This window comes from Drosophila subpulchrella, chromosome 2L (genome assembly GCF_014743375.2).
Source record: "Drosophila subpulchrella strain 33 F10 #4 breed RU33 chromosome 2L, RU_Dsub_v1.1 Primary Assembly, whole genome shotgun sequence".
In the NCBI taxonomy this organism is placed as follows: domain Eukaryota; kingdom Metazoa; phylum Arthropoda; class Insecta; order Diptera; family Drosophilidae; genus Drosophila; species Drosophila subpulchrella.
The window spans coordinates 10,367,133-10,384,067 of NC_050610.1; the positions used below are offsets into that span (position 1 = coordinate 10,367,133).

At 36.4% G+C, this 16,935-nt stretch overlaps 1 protein-coding gene and 2 long non-coding RNA genes across 3 annotated transcripts in view; 2 read left to right on the forward strand and 1 right to left on the reverse strand.

Annotated features, from left to right (window-relative positions):
- Positions 1–16,935, reverse strand: part of LOC119548785 (leucine-rich repeat-containing protein egg-6) — a 62,523-nt gene that overhangs the window by 9,134 nt on the left and 36,454 nt on the right. The window lies entirely within an intron of this gene.
- LOC119548787 lies at positions 7,445–7,762 on the forward strand. The gene is made up of 2 exons (XR_005219326.1): positions 7,445–7,570; positions 7,624–7,762. It is a non-coding gene; the product is annotated as an uncharacterized LOC119548787 (long non-coding RNA).
- On the forward strand, positions 7,922–8,566 carry LOC119548788. Its single transcript, XR_005219327.1, has 3 exons — positions 7,922–8,020; positions 8,086–8,384; positions 8,437–8,566. It is a non-coding gene; the product is annotated as an uncharacterized LOC119548788 (long non-coding RNA).

Consider the following 16,935-nt stretch of genomic DNA (forward strand, 5'->3'; position numbering starts at 1 on the left):
TTTGAGGTTAGGGTTGAATATAATATTTTTATAGAACATAGGAAGTGAACCTGATTTTTGGCAATTGAAACGAAAATCTATGTCGTCCATGCAGTGTTTTTTTTATAATAAGAAACTTTTGAAAATTGAAACCCACTGTGCCTCCAACCCAAGTTCGTTCCTATCGAGCTCTTTCCACCTCATCCTCAACCTCAATGTTATCCCCAACCACTTTGAACATCCTGAAGTGCAATTTCAGTCTGGCGTGCTGTTGATCTTATATCTTGTGCTCAAAACTGGGACTTGGACTGGCTGCTTCTGCTCGATTCCGAACAAATTACAATTCATTCTGGTTTTCAGTTTCATTACAAATGCAAAAATGCAAAATGGCAAGCCGGCCATTATCTCAGGATGGTATGGATGGTATGGATGGTATGGTATGGTATACGATGGGATGGGATGTCTGTCTGTCTGTTGATCGATGATCGCTGTGGCCGCCGATGATCAAGTTTTGTGTATCGTTTGAGGCGTACATGCGTAAGTGCCTTTGATCCCCGCACTTCCCCCTGGGATCGATCCACCTCCTTCTGGAGCAGTTGCATTCACAGATCGGGGCCAATGCATTTGAATTTGTCTGGCCGGCAGCCAAATCGATCGACAACCAATCAGCCCCAGTCCAGTTCGGTCAGCCATCATGCCAGTTTGCACAGTCTGCTCAGGTGCACTCAGAGAAATTGCTTAATTATTTAAAGTTTAACATGAAATGCCAATTGGCACACAAACAACAGTGAAAAACCCATATTATATTTATTTATTATTATTTATTTTTAAAAAATTAGTAATTTTAAAGATCTTAAAGGTACATTATTAATGAGATGTATCCTCCAAAAAATTGGGATCTGATATATTTAAATATCAATTTTGTATAATGCGACGTATCCACCTAAAAAGTGACATAGTTAATGACATTTATTTGGTGTTTTTTAACCTTTACATTTGCTAAGAATTTGTCATGAATTTAATAGCAGTGTTCTTTTAAAGCTGCTGCTTCTGCTGCTGGCAGTGGCAAACATTTCATTTTTCACGATCCACGAACAGTCTCTCGTATTCCCAAGAGCTAAATCAATAAATTACGTGACAGGCATGCAGAAAACCTGATGCCTCCAACTTTGCGTTGGCTTTAGCTTCAAGTCCACTTCTCGATCGCCGTTTGCGTTTTGCTTCGTTTTGATTGAATCAATCAAAAACTTGTGCATTTATATGAAAGATATTAAGAAGTTGGCAAATCCAGGAAAATGAAGAATGGATACCCTGAAGTGAATGAATAAATTAAAACTATATTTCAGGAGCAGCTTGAAGCTTTAGGATTTCAAAAGAGGATAATATTTAAAATTTAATTACCCTATGTCCTGAAGTAAATAACATAATAAATTTGCTATCTTGACAAAATTATCTTTACAAGAAGCAAAATGTATTTATATGATTTATCATAGCATAGAACGACTTTAATATATATTTACAAATTCATTTTTACTAAACGAAATTTTTTTAAAGTTTTATGGCTTCTTTTAAAAGCTTATGTACGCCCCCTTTATAAATAGTGTATATTAAAAATGTCGGTGGACATGGATCATACATATATCGTTTGCAGATCTTCTGGCGCTGCCATACCATAAATTATTATTATGTCTTGCCCATTGGCTGGACCAGAGATATTTTCTGTTCTCCATTTACCTCCCCTTACCACTACACTAAATTCGCATTAAATTTAATTGGTTTTCATTTGTTGCGGGCAGGAAATGCTCAATAAAGTTCTTAACTCGGTTTAATTAACTTTGACAAACTGAACTCTGGCTCTGTGGAAAATGTTTTTCGAAAAATAATCGAATTAAAAAGCCAAGGAAAAGTCATTCTTCTGGCTGCCAATGCGGCTGCTTCAATTAGTAATAAATAATTTGAGCTGGTTGAAAAGTTTTCCTTGAGCTAAGCGATGCATAATCCATAAAAGGGCGCCAGCAAAGTTCAGGAAGCCAAGGACTCGTCCCCAAAAAGTCTCAGAAAGTGGAAACCAAAGTGGTGCAGGTTACTCTACTCTTTCTGTTTAATACCGCTCCATTGTGCGCCGAGATCTTCATTGATTTTGAATTTGATTTCTTGTACCGAGGAAAATCGCCTTAGGCCAAAACTTTCGCCCCACCACAGGAGTATTTACCATTTTGCAGGACGGACAGGCAAATAAATGGTCATAATCCTGGCCAGACAAAGGCTACTGTTCCTGCTCCAGCTCCACCTTAACCCATAACTCATGTCTGGGGCTATTTTTGGGGGCTGTTCCCGAGTCTTTTATGCGTTTTACATTTGATTTATTCCACATGCAAATTGCGGTATACAAGAATTAAGTTGTTGGAAATGTTTTATTCCCAGAAACGTTTTGCGTCTCGCCGCGACTAAATAATAATTCGCCTCAAATTCAAATGCGCACGTTTCACAAAGAATACAGAGCTGGAAAAAAGGCATAACATAGCTCAAGGCGCCCCAATTCGTGAGTTTCTTATATACAGATGGGGGGTAGAACTCACCCCCACCAAACAAAAACTCCCGTTTTTCCCGGGGCACAACCCGCTCTTACAAATAAATGCATGAAATTGAATACCACGAGGGCCAGAAGAACTTTTTTGACTGGGAAACCATCATCTCTATTTGGTATTGTAGTTCTATTCTATAGCTTTCTATGGCTCTGTGTTCTGTTTATTTATGTGTTTGCGCCTATTTATTTATTTTAATTAAAAGGGGCACGTGTTGCTGTTTTCTTGTTTTCTTTTTGCCACGGCAACATTGCGCCCGGAGAAATTGGCGATGGAAAAAGGAAAGGCTGGCGGTTGTAAGGTGTGGTTCCTTTTCAGGGGAGTGGGTGGGAACGGGTTGCGGCAAGTGCAATCCCAAAATGTATCAATGACAACCCTGATATTTCATCAAAAATTAATAGGGTTTTCGGAAAGAGCTTGTATTATTTGACAGAAGTAAATGAAAATTGAAATCAGCATTACTAATAAAGTTATTTTCAAATATTATGCGCCCTGGATTTTTAGATAAAATCGTATTTCAATAGATCTACTCCTAAAAAAATATATTTTAAAGAAGATAGGTAAGGCTTAAATATATATATATTTTTATGAAGGTTATTTTCTAATTGAAAGAAATGTTTTCTAAGAGAAGAAAAATATTTTGAGATTTATTAAAAACTCTTATTTTGGTTAGCTTAAACTTAAAGAATTCAAACCATCAAATAATATTAGCCTTAAAAATCAAAACTATTAAGAGAAGACAACAATGACGGCATTGTTTTCCATTTCACAGCTTTTCCAAAGGTCACTTTTCCACCCCGTAATTGAGATTGTCCATTCGATTCAATGGGTAACTGCCGACTGCCATCAAATTGCAGCAAATGAACATCAAACGAGTGTCAAAACAAACAGAGGTCCTTGGGCGTGGAAAATTGGACCTACTAAGCCGAGAAGAAATGGCCAGCAAATAGTAATAAAACAGGGGGAACAACAACAATCAGAGCAACTAATTAAATGCCACAACCCCAACGGAAAAACAACCAGACAAAGTCAAAGTTTCTCGACTCGTTTTCATTACGAGTTAATTTGAATGTAAATGAACAGAGGAGTGGAGCATTTCCAGGGGTGTGGGAGTAGCTAAAATGTTTTGGCTAATGTTTCAATTAAGAAGACAGTGAAAAATTTAATTTTCTTTCATTTGGCTTCGGCTTGCGTCTAAATGGAAATTGCCACCCAAGTTAGTGGCGATGAGTTTTCCGTTTGAAGGCGGGCAGTGAATTTCGTCTGGATTGTTGTTGTCCCGGGTGATGTTCACAAGGAATTTCAATGTTCCACTCATAATTTCATATAATTTCCATTAATTGTATGAAATTAATGCCGCTGGCTTTAAGGCCAAGCCATTTGCACAGGGAGAAAAATAGTTCCTTGAACTAGTTTTATGGCTTTAAGCAAAAATAGGAAAACAAATTTTTAAAATATTTAAAAACATAACTTTTAAAGTGATTCTTAATAAAATATGGAATAAGATATTTAGTGTTTAATTTGTAAATGACTACAAAATAATTTGCGTTTAGCTTTAGTATCAATATTCCAAAACTTATAACTGTCATCTTTAATCAAAAAATTTGGAGATATGTGAAAACAAATAAGATCAACATTATTTGATTAACAAAATAATATTAAACTTATGAATGAATGTTCCAAAATGTAAAACGGCATTTTTAATCAAAAATAATTTAATTTAAAAAATAATATTTAACTTTAGTACCTAAAATTTTATAAAACTTAATACTTTATATAACTAGATATTAAAAAAAGATCAGACTATCATTGTTTAATTAAGAAAATGTTTATTTCATTTTAAACTTAAAAAAAAATTTTCTTAAAAAAGATATCCTTTGAAATCATTGGTAATAAATATTAGTTTTGTTTGAATATTTTTTCCTGTGTGCATATTCATCTGCATCGTGCTTTTGGCTCCCGCTTGTTGGCCACTCCAGTAGCCATTTTCATGATTTTCTACGCACTTTGGCAATGGCTGGCTTGGAAACTGTCTATGCTAATTTCCCAGTTTTGATGACTAGTCGGCTACCAGAGAGCTACTGGCAACGGCTACCTTTCATTTGGCTGTAACCAACCGCATAACCACGATCACCAGCGATCCGATCCGATCCTCGAAACTCGGGTCCCGAGCCCCGCCTTTCGCTTTGCATAGATCACTCAAGGGCATCGCCATATAGCTTTTGTTCTGCTCGTGTTCGGGTATCAAGTATCGAGCATCCATCATCATCATCATCATCTTCTCCGTCTGGGCCATGGCCAATTCGCAGTTGAAGACGACGACTCGGTGCAACATGCCCGGTTACGCCCCATTTTGACTGGGCAATTGTCATGGACACGCCGGGCAAATCAGACTGATGTGAACATATTTCTTTCGAGTGGGTAGTTTCGGGGGTAAGGCTTGGAGATAATAAATGGGTTAGCAGAGAGGGAAATATTCTGACTTTATCCAGTGAAAGAGATTGGGAAATTACCATTTTTTATAGTATTTATAATATTAATGAAAATACTGCTGAAAGAAGCTCAAGCACTTTAATAGGTTTTATTAATATTAAAGAAAAATATTTTCTTTATTATTGTTTGTTAAAGGCCATTGCACAAAAATACCCAAAATTGCTGCGAAAAAAAAAATATATATAAGGATTTTCTTTTTGGCAGACATTATATTACCATTAAAACTAAAGCTTTCCATATTCTATTAAATCTTAAAAAACATCTAAATTTGTATTTCTTATTTATTTTTTATAAGTTGTATTTTAAATCCTTTTCCCCCTTTATTGATTTGTTAAAAACCATAGTTACATTTTATTGTTTAAAATCTGATCTGGTGAAACTATTATAGCTTCCATTAAAATACTATTTTTTAGATTATCCCCGCCAATTCCGATCACGTCCCCATCCTTAATCCGTATCCCTGGAGCATTGCCCATTTACCAGGCTGCAAGTGCAGAAGCGCAGGACCTCCTTTCAAACATTTCTTTTTCGCACACTCAGCACAAATTGCAATCAAAGACCTCCCCGACCAGTCAACCCTTTTGGGCCCTCTTCAGCCACCGACTTTTTAGCACTTCAAATTGGCAAACAAACAAGCTCACGTTCAAATGAAATGTGAGCATAAACAGAAAATTTTTCACACAGCGCGTTCATTGCTTTCCCCGCACATTTCCCACTTTTTGTGCCAACTCGTGTGCAATGGTAAACAAACTTGAAAAGCAAACCGAAAAGCATAAGCGGAAATATTGCGCATACGTCGTGTTGCACGTGCTGAATGTGGAAGAAGAAGAACAAGAAGAAGAAGAAGAGCCCGCTGAATAAGAGCAATGAGCAGAGAAATGGGAATCACACAGGATGAGGGACGTAAGGAAAGCAGGCGGCTTCACTTGACACGCAAATATGCATAAACAAGGCATGAATATTCATGCACACAGCAGACACCTCTCGCCGTCTCCCTCTGCACATAGCGCCATCTCGCTTGCTCCTTCTGCGAGCATCTTGAAAAGGACTCGCGTCCTCGTGTCCTGGTGCCCATATCTCGTTTAGAGATGAAATGCAATGCGCATTGAAAAATTTGCCCGCAAAAAATGTTTGCTCAAGGCGAGGTGAGTGAACCAAAAAGCCGAGATGACTGCAAGTACAGTGGGGATTGAAAAAGATGAATAAACATAAAATTTCTAAGATGACAGAAGTATTGATTCGTACAATTCCCTTTCATAGCTATTTATATTGTTTTTATATCTACAAAGCAATTTTAACAAAAAAAGGTACATTTTAACATTAGTATGCCTTTAATTAACTAGTATGGCCACACTTTTATTTTATATGCTCTGGTTACACTATTTTCCTTCAATATTATATTTGTATTTTACTACTTGTTCTTAGGTTAACAGAAATTTTTGTTATATTATATTATTGCTCTACTTAAATGGTTAAAAAATAAGTTAATGTATTAAAATGACCTGTAATAAACCTTTATCTCAGTTATTAAGTGACCACTGTCTGCCCACATAATATGCAATTTTCACAGCATTTGACTGAATGAATGAATGTTTGTTTGTGTTTGTCTTGCCATTCACACGTGAAGACAAAATGCAAGCAGGTCATTCACTTGGGTCTGCAATTCTTACACCCTTTGACCCCATCTTCCCTTCAAAAATTCCCCCCAAGAAGGACTTTACTTTAGAGAATTTTGAGCTGCTTAGGCAACAATCATAAATCCCTGTCAATCACACGCGGCTGTCATCATCATCAGAGCCGAGCAGTCATCAGCCCTCCAGATAGGCCGTGTAGTTGCGACTTATCCTGCGACTTTTGTGACTTGTGACTTGCCTAAGCGGAACTGATTACGTCGCCTTCTGCTGCGACGTCATCGATTTGGCTGCGTGACAAAAACGCCTCTTTATTCTTTTTTCGACTGTTCCGATGTCATTTATATGATGCTACGAATTTGACAGCTGCGCGGTGGATCGATTCTGGGTTGGGGAGTTATGCAACACTTGAACTGTTAATTTCTTTGGAAGCTTCCTATTGACAACAATCAATCATTTTCCCATGTATAAATTGGGGGGAGGTCGCTAGACTTCATCCTGCGAATTGTCAAACGGTTGGCTAAGGTAAATAAAAGTTAAGCTGAAAATATGAGGATGATGTTGAGATAGAAGGAAAAAGATATATATATTTTGTCCAGCCCCCTGAAAGTTATAATTTATAAAAAGTTTGGTGCAATTTACTAAAACAATTATTTCCGCTTACAACTATTTAACCTTTCTAAGTATTTAACTAATGTGACAAATTAATTATTGGCAACAATTGGAATAAAATATAAATAGTTTCCAGTAAATGCAACATTTTCCAGCACTAATGCTGACATATTACAGCCCTTGCATTCCAGAAAATTATTTATTTGTCAAGGAAACTTGGATATCTGAACGACAACATGAATGTCTCAACCATCTTATTAATTTGCCTTGGTGAGTCTTTAAACACTTAAATAGGAGATGTATTTACTCAATTATTTTTTTAGCCGTACATCTTCAGCCAAGAAGCTTTTATCCATTATCCAGGATGTTTAAAAATAATATACTGAATTGAATATGCCTAGTGTTTTGTATTTGTAAAATGGGATGCTGGAGTCAAATAAAAGTCAAGCTGAAGACATCAAATTGACTTTCGTGTATTTTTTAAACCCGTTCAAATGATATTGTATATAAATTTCAGTGTACAACTATTCAACCTTTTTAGGTGATAAATTAATGTGACAAATTAATTATTGCCAGCATTTGTAATAATAACAGAACTTTATAGCACCAATGCTGACTTATAAAAGCCTTTCCATTTCAGCAAAATTCTTTAATTGTCAAGGAAACTTAGATATCTGAACGACAACATGAATGTCTTATCCGTTGTATTAATTTGCCTTGGTGAGTTTTTGAATACTTATAGAGTAGATTTCTTTATTTATTTTTTATTTATTTTATTTGTTTAGCCCTATATATGCCGCCAAGAGGAGTTTGGAGCTCCCCCAATAAATAAAAGTAATAAATTGAATATGCCTTGTGTTTTATATATTAAAGGACTAATTTCAGTGTACAACTGACATTTTAGGTTTTTTATTAATATGATAAATTAATTATTGCAGTTAGAATAATTAAAAATAGTTTCCAGTTAATGCTAAGTGTATCAGCACTAGTGCTGGCCTATAAAGGCCTTTGCATCCCAGTAAAATTGTTTAATTGCCAAGGAAACGACAACTGATTGTCTCAACTTTTATATTAATTTGCCTTGGTGAGTTCCTAAACACATAAATAGGAGATTTATTTATCAATTATTTTTTTAGCCGTATGTGTTTCGTCAGAAGGCATTTATCCATTATCCAGGATATTCAAAAATAATGTAATATATTGAATATGCCGAGTTTTTTATATTGGTAAAACTGGATGCTGGAGTCAAATATAAGTCAAGCTGAAGACATAAAATCAACTTTTGTGTATTTTTTCAAACCCCTTTAAATGATTTTGTTTATAAATTTCAGTGCAAAACTATTCAACCTTTTTAGGTGGTAAATTAATGTGACAAATTAATTATTGCCAGCATTTGGAATAATAATAATAGAACTTTAAAGCACCAATGCTGACAATGCCTTTCCATTTCGCCAAAATTCTTTAATTGTCGAGGAAACTTAGATATCTGAACGACATTATGAATGTCTTAACCATCTTACTCATTGTTCTCGGTTAGTTTTTGAATACTTATAGAGCAGATATATATTAAATTGTACTTTTTTTTAGCCCTATATGACCCGCCGCCAAGAGGTACGTGGCAGAAAGTAGTTGTGGGCTAAAAATGTTCTTGGCTCTTCTGTTAAACAGGACTCGGAAATTGTTTCAGTAAAGCTTAATATTTAGTTTGGCATTGAATAAAGGCTTCAGTGATTACATTTTAAGGAAAAAAGAAATAAAACGTATTTAGTTTGACCTCACATATGCTAGCAATTATTCCATATTAAAGAAATTTAAAAAAATATATATAATAAGGATATAAAAAACGTGTTGCCAGACAATTCCGGTACCCAAGCGTCTGGCCAAAAACATAATTAAATGTATTTTCGTTCAAAGTAGACCAGAAAGTCTCAGAAAAATTTGCATACGAAATAAAAGCAGAACTGTCGAAAAAATCAGTAAAAAGCGGAAAGCGGCAAAAACTCGGCCAAATCACCGACTAAAACTAATCCCCCAAATCTGCGACGATTGCCAGGGCAAATCAAAGTTCTGAAACTGAGACCATAAAAAGCTAAAGAGCCTGGGGCAACAATTTAAGATTTACGCCACTTAGAAGACATTTAAGCGTGCAACAAATGCAACAACAGCCGACAACCAGGTCCACATGCAAAAGGCCAAAGTCAAAAGCCGCCAAAAAGTTGTTGTAGCTTTGGTTGTTGTTTTGGTTGTTGTTGTTGCCGTGCGTGCTGAGCTTCCTTTTGGCTTGAAGCTTCTTTCCCAGCGATTCTTCTACGGCCTTATAGGCCCTGCCAAAAATCAAAAAGGGTTCTCCTACCTCGACCGGTCGACAGTTTACAAGGTTTTCTCGTGTTTCGACAACATTAATTTGTTGTCTCTTCCCCGTCGGCAACATCTTGGGCATTTTAAGGGGGGCAAGACTAAAACTTAGTCATTTATGTTGCCAGCAACAAGTTGCCAGCCGCAGAAACCGCAAAAAAACGAGAGAACAGTAGCTCAAATGGCAAACAATAAGAAAAATTATTTAATTTGAGTATTTTTGGGTCTTACTTCATTTCATTTTTCAACTGCAAGCTGCTGCCCAGCAAAGTGGCAAACTGAAACCGAAGAAACCGCAGAATTTTACGAGCTCCTCGTCGCCCTTAACAATGTCTCATTGTCAGGTCTAAATCATTTTTAACGATCAATAAATGAACACGGTGGAAACCAACTATGGTGAAGATGGCAGCGTGAGTAGATAGAAAACAGCACAACATGACCTTAAAATTGGAGATATTCTACGTTTTAACGAGAATTTCATAATTTTAGAAACATTTTAAGTGTGTGATTATTTCATAAGATAATATATTTTTGGTAAATAATAGTTCTGAAACCTAAAATTCATTCGATTATATTCCACCTCTTAGGATCGTAATCTCAGAATTTTCATAAGATGATATATTTTCAGTGGAAAGGGGTTCTGAAATCTCAAATTCTATATAAGATGATATAATTTCAGTAGATAAGGGTTCCGAAACCTACAATTTTTCAGATTATATTAATATACTCAGATTTTTTATAAGATAAGTATAAATATGTGGATTCATAAGGTGATATATATTCAGTAGATAGGGGTTTCCGAATACCAAAATTATTTAGATTATTGTCCACCTGTCAGGATCGTGTTTCCATCCCTGACGATTATCTCGTACTTCAGTATTTCTTTGGAACTCATCCCTCAACAGTCTTTGTGTGCGGTTTCTTTGCGACTTAACTTGGAAGTCGGGAAAGGTGTAAAGCTAATTGAAAGCCCCGCTGGAGGCGGTCGACTTCAAAGACCCCAACAAAGGTGACTTTGTTGCGGAAGCAAATTCACTATAACCAGAAAACTATTGTATTCCATAGAGATCTCTCGCACCAGACACATATATCGCATTATTTTATTGACTACTGAGAGTGGGTGGGAATTCGGGTGGCAGATAGGCCATAGAGTTGATAAGCTCTGGATTGCACACATGTTTCGATATTTAGCCAAAGGTAAACACATCCACCAGTTGACAAATCTAGCTACAACACTGCAAACATCGCTTTATCAGTCTATAACTTTTGTCTCTATTTACCAAATGCTTCAAATTGACAGCTGTACTCTGGCGGCCCACTGAAAATCGAAAATTCCTGCGATTATATTGCAATTTCCCCAACAGATGTTCGCGTTTCGGGTCATTTCTTTTTCATTTTCTTTTTCTAATTGTAAGCGGATATTTATTTTCCATCATTTCCGCTCGTTTTAATATTTTGCCCTTTCCCCCAACGGAAAGCAAACTTATTTGCTAATAAAAATTCAAAAGATAAACACACAAATCAAAATCATAAGCCTCAAATGAAACTGAAACTCCGGGACAGAAGAAAAACCAAAGGAAATGGTAGTAAAAATGGGGAAAAAAGTGCGTGGAAAATTCTTGAGATTTTTAGGGTAATTTGTTTGGGTGGTTGATGCCGGCTTATTAAAGCAACACGTGCGGAGAAATACCGCGAAATCTTATTAAACAAAATTAAGCGACTTAGCTGACTTTCAGCCCTGGAAATACAAAACACAGAAAAAAAAGAAAACCCAATAAGAGATTTGCATTTGTACAACTGATTGCACTTACAAATCGTAAAAAACGAGCTTCGGGGCAGCGACAGCAAACATCCATTAGGCCCACTGTGCACAGTGGGTAGCAGACGGCGGGGGTGGTGGAATCGGCTGGCTAATGCACAAAGGGAAATTATAATAAGCGCAGCTTTTCCCCGTTCGGAAAAGCGGGCAAGAAACATCCATAAATAAAAAAAGCCGCCAAGTAGGCAATGCAAATTTTGTTTGCAGGTTGTGTTCGTTTTCCCCAGACTTTTTCCATATTTCGCCCGCTTTTATCGCACTAATAAAAAGGATTTTCCTCGAATCGTACTGAAAAGTCGTCTCGCATTTCTTTGTATCATTTTACTGCAGGCAACGCGGGGTTTCTGTTCTGACGGTTGGGGTTCCAATTCCTCCAACTTCTGGGGGGAAGGCCTGTCCGCCTTATTTATTTACTAGCCCTGTCATATTGCAACAACTGACTTTTTTACTTTGCCTGTTGTCTGGCTTATTTTGTTTGTTTTTCCTTTTTTCCTTCGCTTTTCCTCGGGTTTTCCCCTGGTTTTCCTTGTTGTGCATTGTGCGACTATGCTACCTTATAAATGGATTATGGCAATTAGATGGTATTCTGGGCTATTGTGGGGTTGGTGATTGGGTCGACTAGAATATGGAATCCATTAGAGGGGCTTAGGATTCGATTTGCTTAAAGATGAAATGATGATATGTGGTAATGGCTTGTGTTAAAGTGGATAAAATGGAAGAGTGAATGGGATTGATCTATATAAAAAAGGGTGAAGACATGGGAGTGACTTATTTTTAATGCTTAGTTTAAATATAAAAAAAATATTAATATAATATCCACTCAGCGTCTTATAAAATATAGCTACCATTAATCGAATTATTTTCCCATAGATAAATAATAATATAATAGTTTCCTCAGCATCTTAGAAAGTAGAACTACCAGTAATCCAATGATTTTCTTATTATAAATAATAATAAAATAGTGCCCTCTTCATCTTATAAATTATATCTACCATTAACACAATGATTTTCTCATAAATAAAAAACTATAAAATAATCCCCTCAGCACCTTATAAAATAGAACTACCATCAATCCAATGATTTTCTCAATCATTTGAACTCATTACAACTCCCTACAAGTTCTGAAACTACTGATTTCGCCAGTCATGCACCACCAACCGAATGAAAAACCAATTAAATGGGAAACAATCATCATTAGGCAGTGCCACAAAATGATAATTCAAATGTTTTCAGCTGAGTGGCCAAAGCGAATCGAAGCCAGAGAACCTAACCACTATTACTAAGTATGTACACCGTGAAATTGAACAAATAATATGCCAAGAAAGTAGGCGCCGAATAAAAAATAACCATGGCAAGAGAGAGATTGTATAGGAAAAAGTTGGAAACCAAACTATTATTAATGATCTGATATATCAATCGGCTGGCAGATCAAAGAGGTTGCTTGGTTTGGTATGCTAGTTATATTACAGATTACAATTTGAACAGGGAAAATATTTCGGATTCGAACCGTTCAAATTCTTCAGAGCGCACAAAATGCCAAACCGACAAACTAAAATTGGTAAGCAAGTTTGGGGGAATGGGCATGGGGGTTTTTGTAGAGGTTGTGGATTTTGTGGATGTTCGAGAGCCCAGCCATCAAAGACATTTAAGTATTTTGCGGTTTTTTGTGCCCGGGATGCCTTTTGTCCTGTGGCAGGACATGTGCAGCAAAGTGTCGCATATGTGGCCCGGGTTTTTTACATGATATCCTCCTAGCCGGGATTTATCCTGCCGCTTTGGGTCGCTTATTGCCAGGCATTTATGAAATTTTCCTGCGGAATTTTCGGGGCGGGCGGGCGACTAGAAAAGCCTGAGAAAACCCAGACAACTAAGGCCAAAAATACAAGAACGAGACGAGCTGAGGTTAACAAACTGCCAGCTAAAGACCTCAAACCGATGCGTGTGCACATCTCGTACTTTTTCTAGTTTTAATTTATATGTAAATTAGCCAACTCGATGAGATGAGCTGAACAAAAAAGGCAACTATTAGCACAAAGCTGCAAATAATGACAGGCTGAGTGCAATTTGATGACAGTTGCAAGCCAGATTGAGCAGCTCAACTTTGTGCCAGTCGAATCGATCGACCGAAATTGATGGTTAAAATATATACATGTATATCAGCCCCATTTAGACCAAAACAAATCCCACTCGGCCGTGACAAATTAAGCATAAAATTGTACAATTTACGCTGGTCAGCCATCATAAATTAAACAAATTTTAATCAAACATAAAGTGGCACAACCACTCCGCAGATCGTCTGCTGCCTTTTTTCTAATTTTCTCACAGTTTATTTTTGATCCACAAATCACTCGAGGCGAAATGCGAAGAAGCCAGATCTCTGGGTTTATTTAAACATTAATTAAATGTCCGAACATGGGAGTGAGTGGCACAAAAATATCAGGCGTGAAAGTCCATACGAAATTTATGAAAGCTGCCACAACATTTTAACGCCAGTTGGTAATCGACAAGCCCGTCGTAATCGCAAACGCAATTGCAATCATCCACTGACAATCGTCATAATTTATGGGTCCTTCTGGCCCGGCTTTGGTCTGCTCAAATAGCCCAATAACATAACAACTAAATTGATAAAAACCACAAAAAGCGACAGACGACAATCAATGGAACAGAACGGGAGCAGATTGTTAGGATTTGTGTTGAAAGTCGACCTATAGATGCTCTTCCTAAGAAAGGGAACAGAAAAAAAAGTACTTATATGGAGAGCTTAAAAATAAAGTACATAAATGGGTAAATATTTGTAACCAACTTTCCAAATTACTTGTAAAAATATTTATCATTGATCTAAATGAAAATTTGATACTTAATTTAAATTGTATGATAGTTGATCTGTTGACTGATTAAGAAATATTGAAATCTGTTTAAAATTCCATTTTGGGCGCCTAAAAGTATGCAGTGAATATATGACAGTCGTCTACCTGAAAGAATTCATTGTACTTTTCGGTACAAGATTTCATGTTGCATACTTTTAGACACCCTAAACAACATTCTAAAATTACTTTACAACCCCCTATTGTTTATAAGTACGTTTATTTTGTCTTTGGACACATTTGGACACATATTTTGGTTCAAATCCTTAAAGCTGTTATATGATATTTCGGATTGTGATTTACTTAAAATTTAAACATTTTTCAATGGAGCTACAAAATGTTGTTTATTAAATTTCGTAAAACATTGATTCTTTAAAAGTTAACATGATATATTGTCTCGATCTTAAAGAGACGTTTTTATTTTCATTTTATCCATAATACGATATTTTATTCTTGTTGTTATATATCACATATCCACTAAACTTAAGGGTATACAAAATACCAATTGAAACGAAGCCGATGGCAATTGGGGAAACGGGAACTGAGGACAACCTGGGAGCTGCTGACTGACAGCAATCGAAAGCTATGCAATAATAATAACACCACAAAGTCGACTGAGGTGAGCCAACAGAACAGAAAACAGCTGCTAACATTCACACGTCATTTAATTTCGATTAGTAGCCGGTGAGACAGACAAATAAAGCGACAAATGGAAAGACAAATGTTTTGTGGTCAATACTTTGGCTTTGGTAATTGTCGCCTTCGACCAGGAAAAATGCACAAAATGCCTAATTGGCACTTGGATGTGCCAGAGTATGGCGAACGCTTCACCTTAATTATTGAATTCCCCCCTGAATTTCTTGATCTTTGATCGCATTTTGGGTTCTTTAACTTTACCAACTTGCACCTGAATATCTTCATCATTATTCGTGTTCGAATGGCAATCACACTTTGGGACTGCATTCGATTCACATTTTTGATTGATGAGTATATTGTCTTGCCTGGAAGTTCAAAAGGTGAAAGAAGTTCCCTAATGAAGTCCGGATTGCATCCGCTTCTTGTTTTTTTCTCTTTTTTTTGGTAGGCCAACTGATTGACCCATGAGAAATAGCCTCGAGGTGGTCTATTAGTGATAAACTTTGGATTTGATTTTGATTTGATTTGGTGTAAGAATGTGATTCGATGTGGGATTTATTGGGAATTAATAAAAAGACCTAATGAAAAACCTATAACTTGATATTTTCATATGATATCATATTATATGAAGAATTTCATATAATAATTTATGAATCAATTTAAGTATATGAAATGTAAGTTTGAATTTCCTATAAATAACGAGCTATAAATTTATAAGACAATATATTTTCATATGATATCTTATCATATCATAAATTTTTGTAAGTCCCCAATTTAGAAACTTTTAATAATGTTGCTATTTAAATTGTGATTTTTGGCTTTAAGACTCCCCAAAAACATATACAGATCTAAAGTTCCCATTAAAACTTACTTAATCCACCCATCCCACAAAACATTCATCAAAGCTCCCCAAATTAGGCTGTATCCAAAAAATCCATTCCTGAAAACTCTACGCGATAGGCCTTCTGCACAGAGCAACAAAAAGGCTAAAAAAGGAAAATGTTTTCCCCAAGCGTTTAACACCAGTTCGCCCCACCTCCACCCCTTAACCCTCCCACAAAGTGTGAATGAAATAAGTTAGGCCAACACGGCAGCAACAATTTTTCGCTTTGAAAATGATTATTAGGTCAGTTGCTGCTGACAGGCCGAGGAAAAGTGGGAGTGGCCAGTGGGCGGCAGCTGGACAAGCGAAGGCGGCCCAAGGCAGTGAACAGGACAAAGACCTCGCAAAAAGGGGGCAGCAAGGGGTTAAGCCGGCCAGCAGGCACCCCATACGAAAATAGCATAGATTCCTTTTGAAGTTTACGCACAAGTATGCCTTCGAAATAGCCCCATGGAACTTCTGAAAACCAGGATGCAGGATAATAATTAACGCAATAATCATCGATGAATGGATGGGGAGGGGGAGCAGAGAAAGCCAGAGAAAATTATACAGAGAGGGGAAAATCAGAGGGTAAGCGGTATCAATTTGGCTATTTTTAAGCCACGTTAGAAGCTATAAAAAATATGATATTACTGAAAAACTTTTTTTTATCAAATCCTAAAGCCTTTATAAGTCTAATCAATAAAGTTTATACTGTAAGTTCTATTGTGATCCAATAATTCGTTTTATCCTTTAAAGCCCAAAAACTATATTTATATTTATGGAACAAGTAAATACTCTTCTTATTTAAATTGAAAAGCAAATGAATAATGGAAATTACGCAGCAATATCTTGTTTATTTTTATTAAGTTATTGAGTTACACTTTATTTTTAACATTTGTTGTATTTTTAAAATTCATCTCACATTTACTATATGAAATATTTTAAAAGGACTTTTTAGCTACTTTTTGTTGCCAACACTAAATGGAAGCTGAGGCCGGTCAATGCTTAAAATGATTAACGCGCTTAACCCATTGGTGCTCAGGCATGCGCTCGGCACCCTTAACCCCCACTGGGCAGCTCTTTAACCCCCTGATGG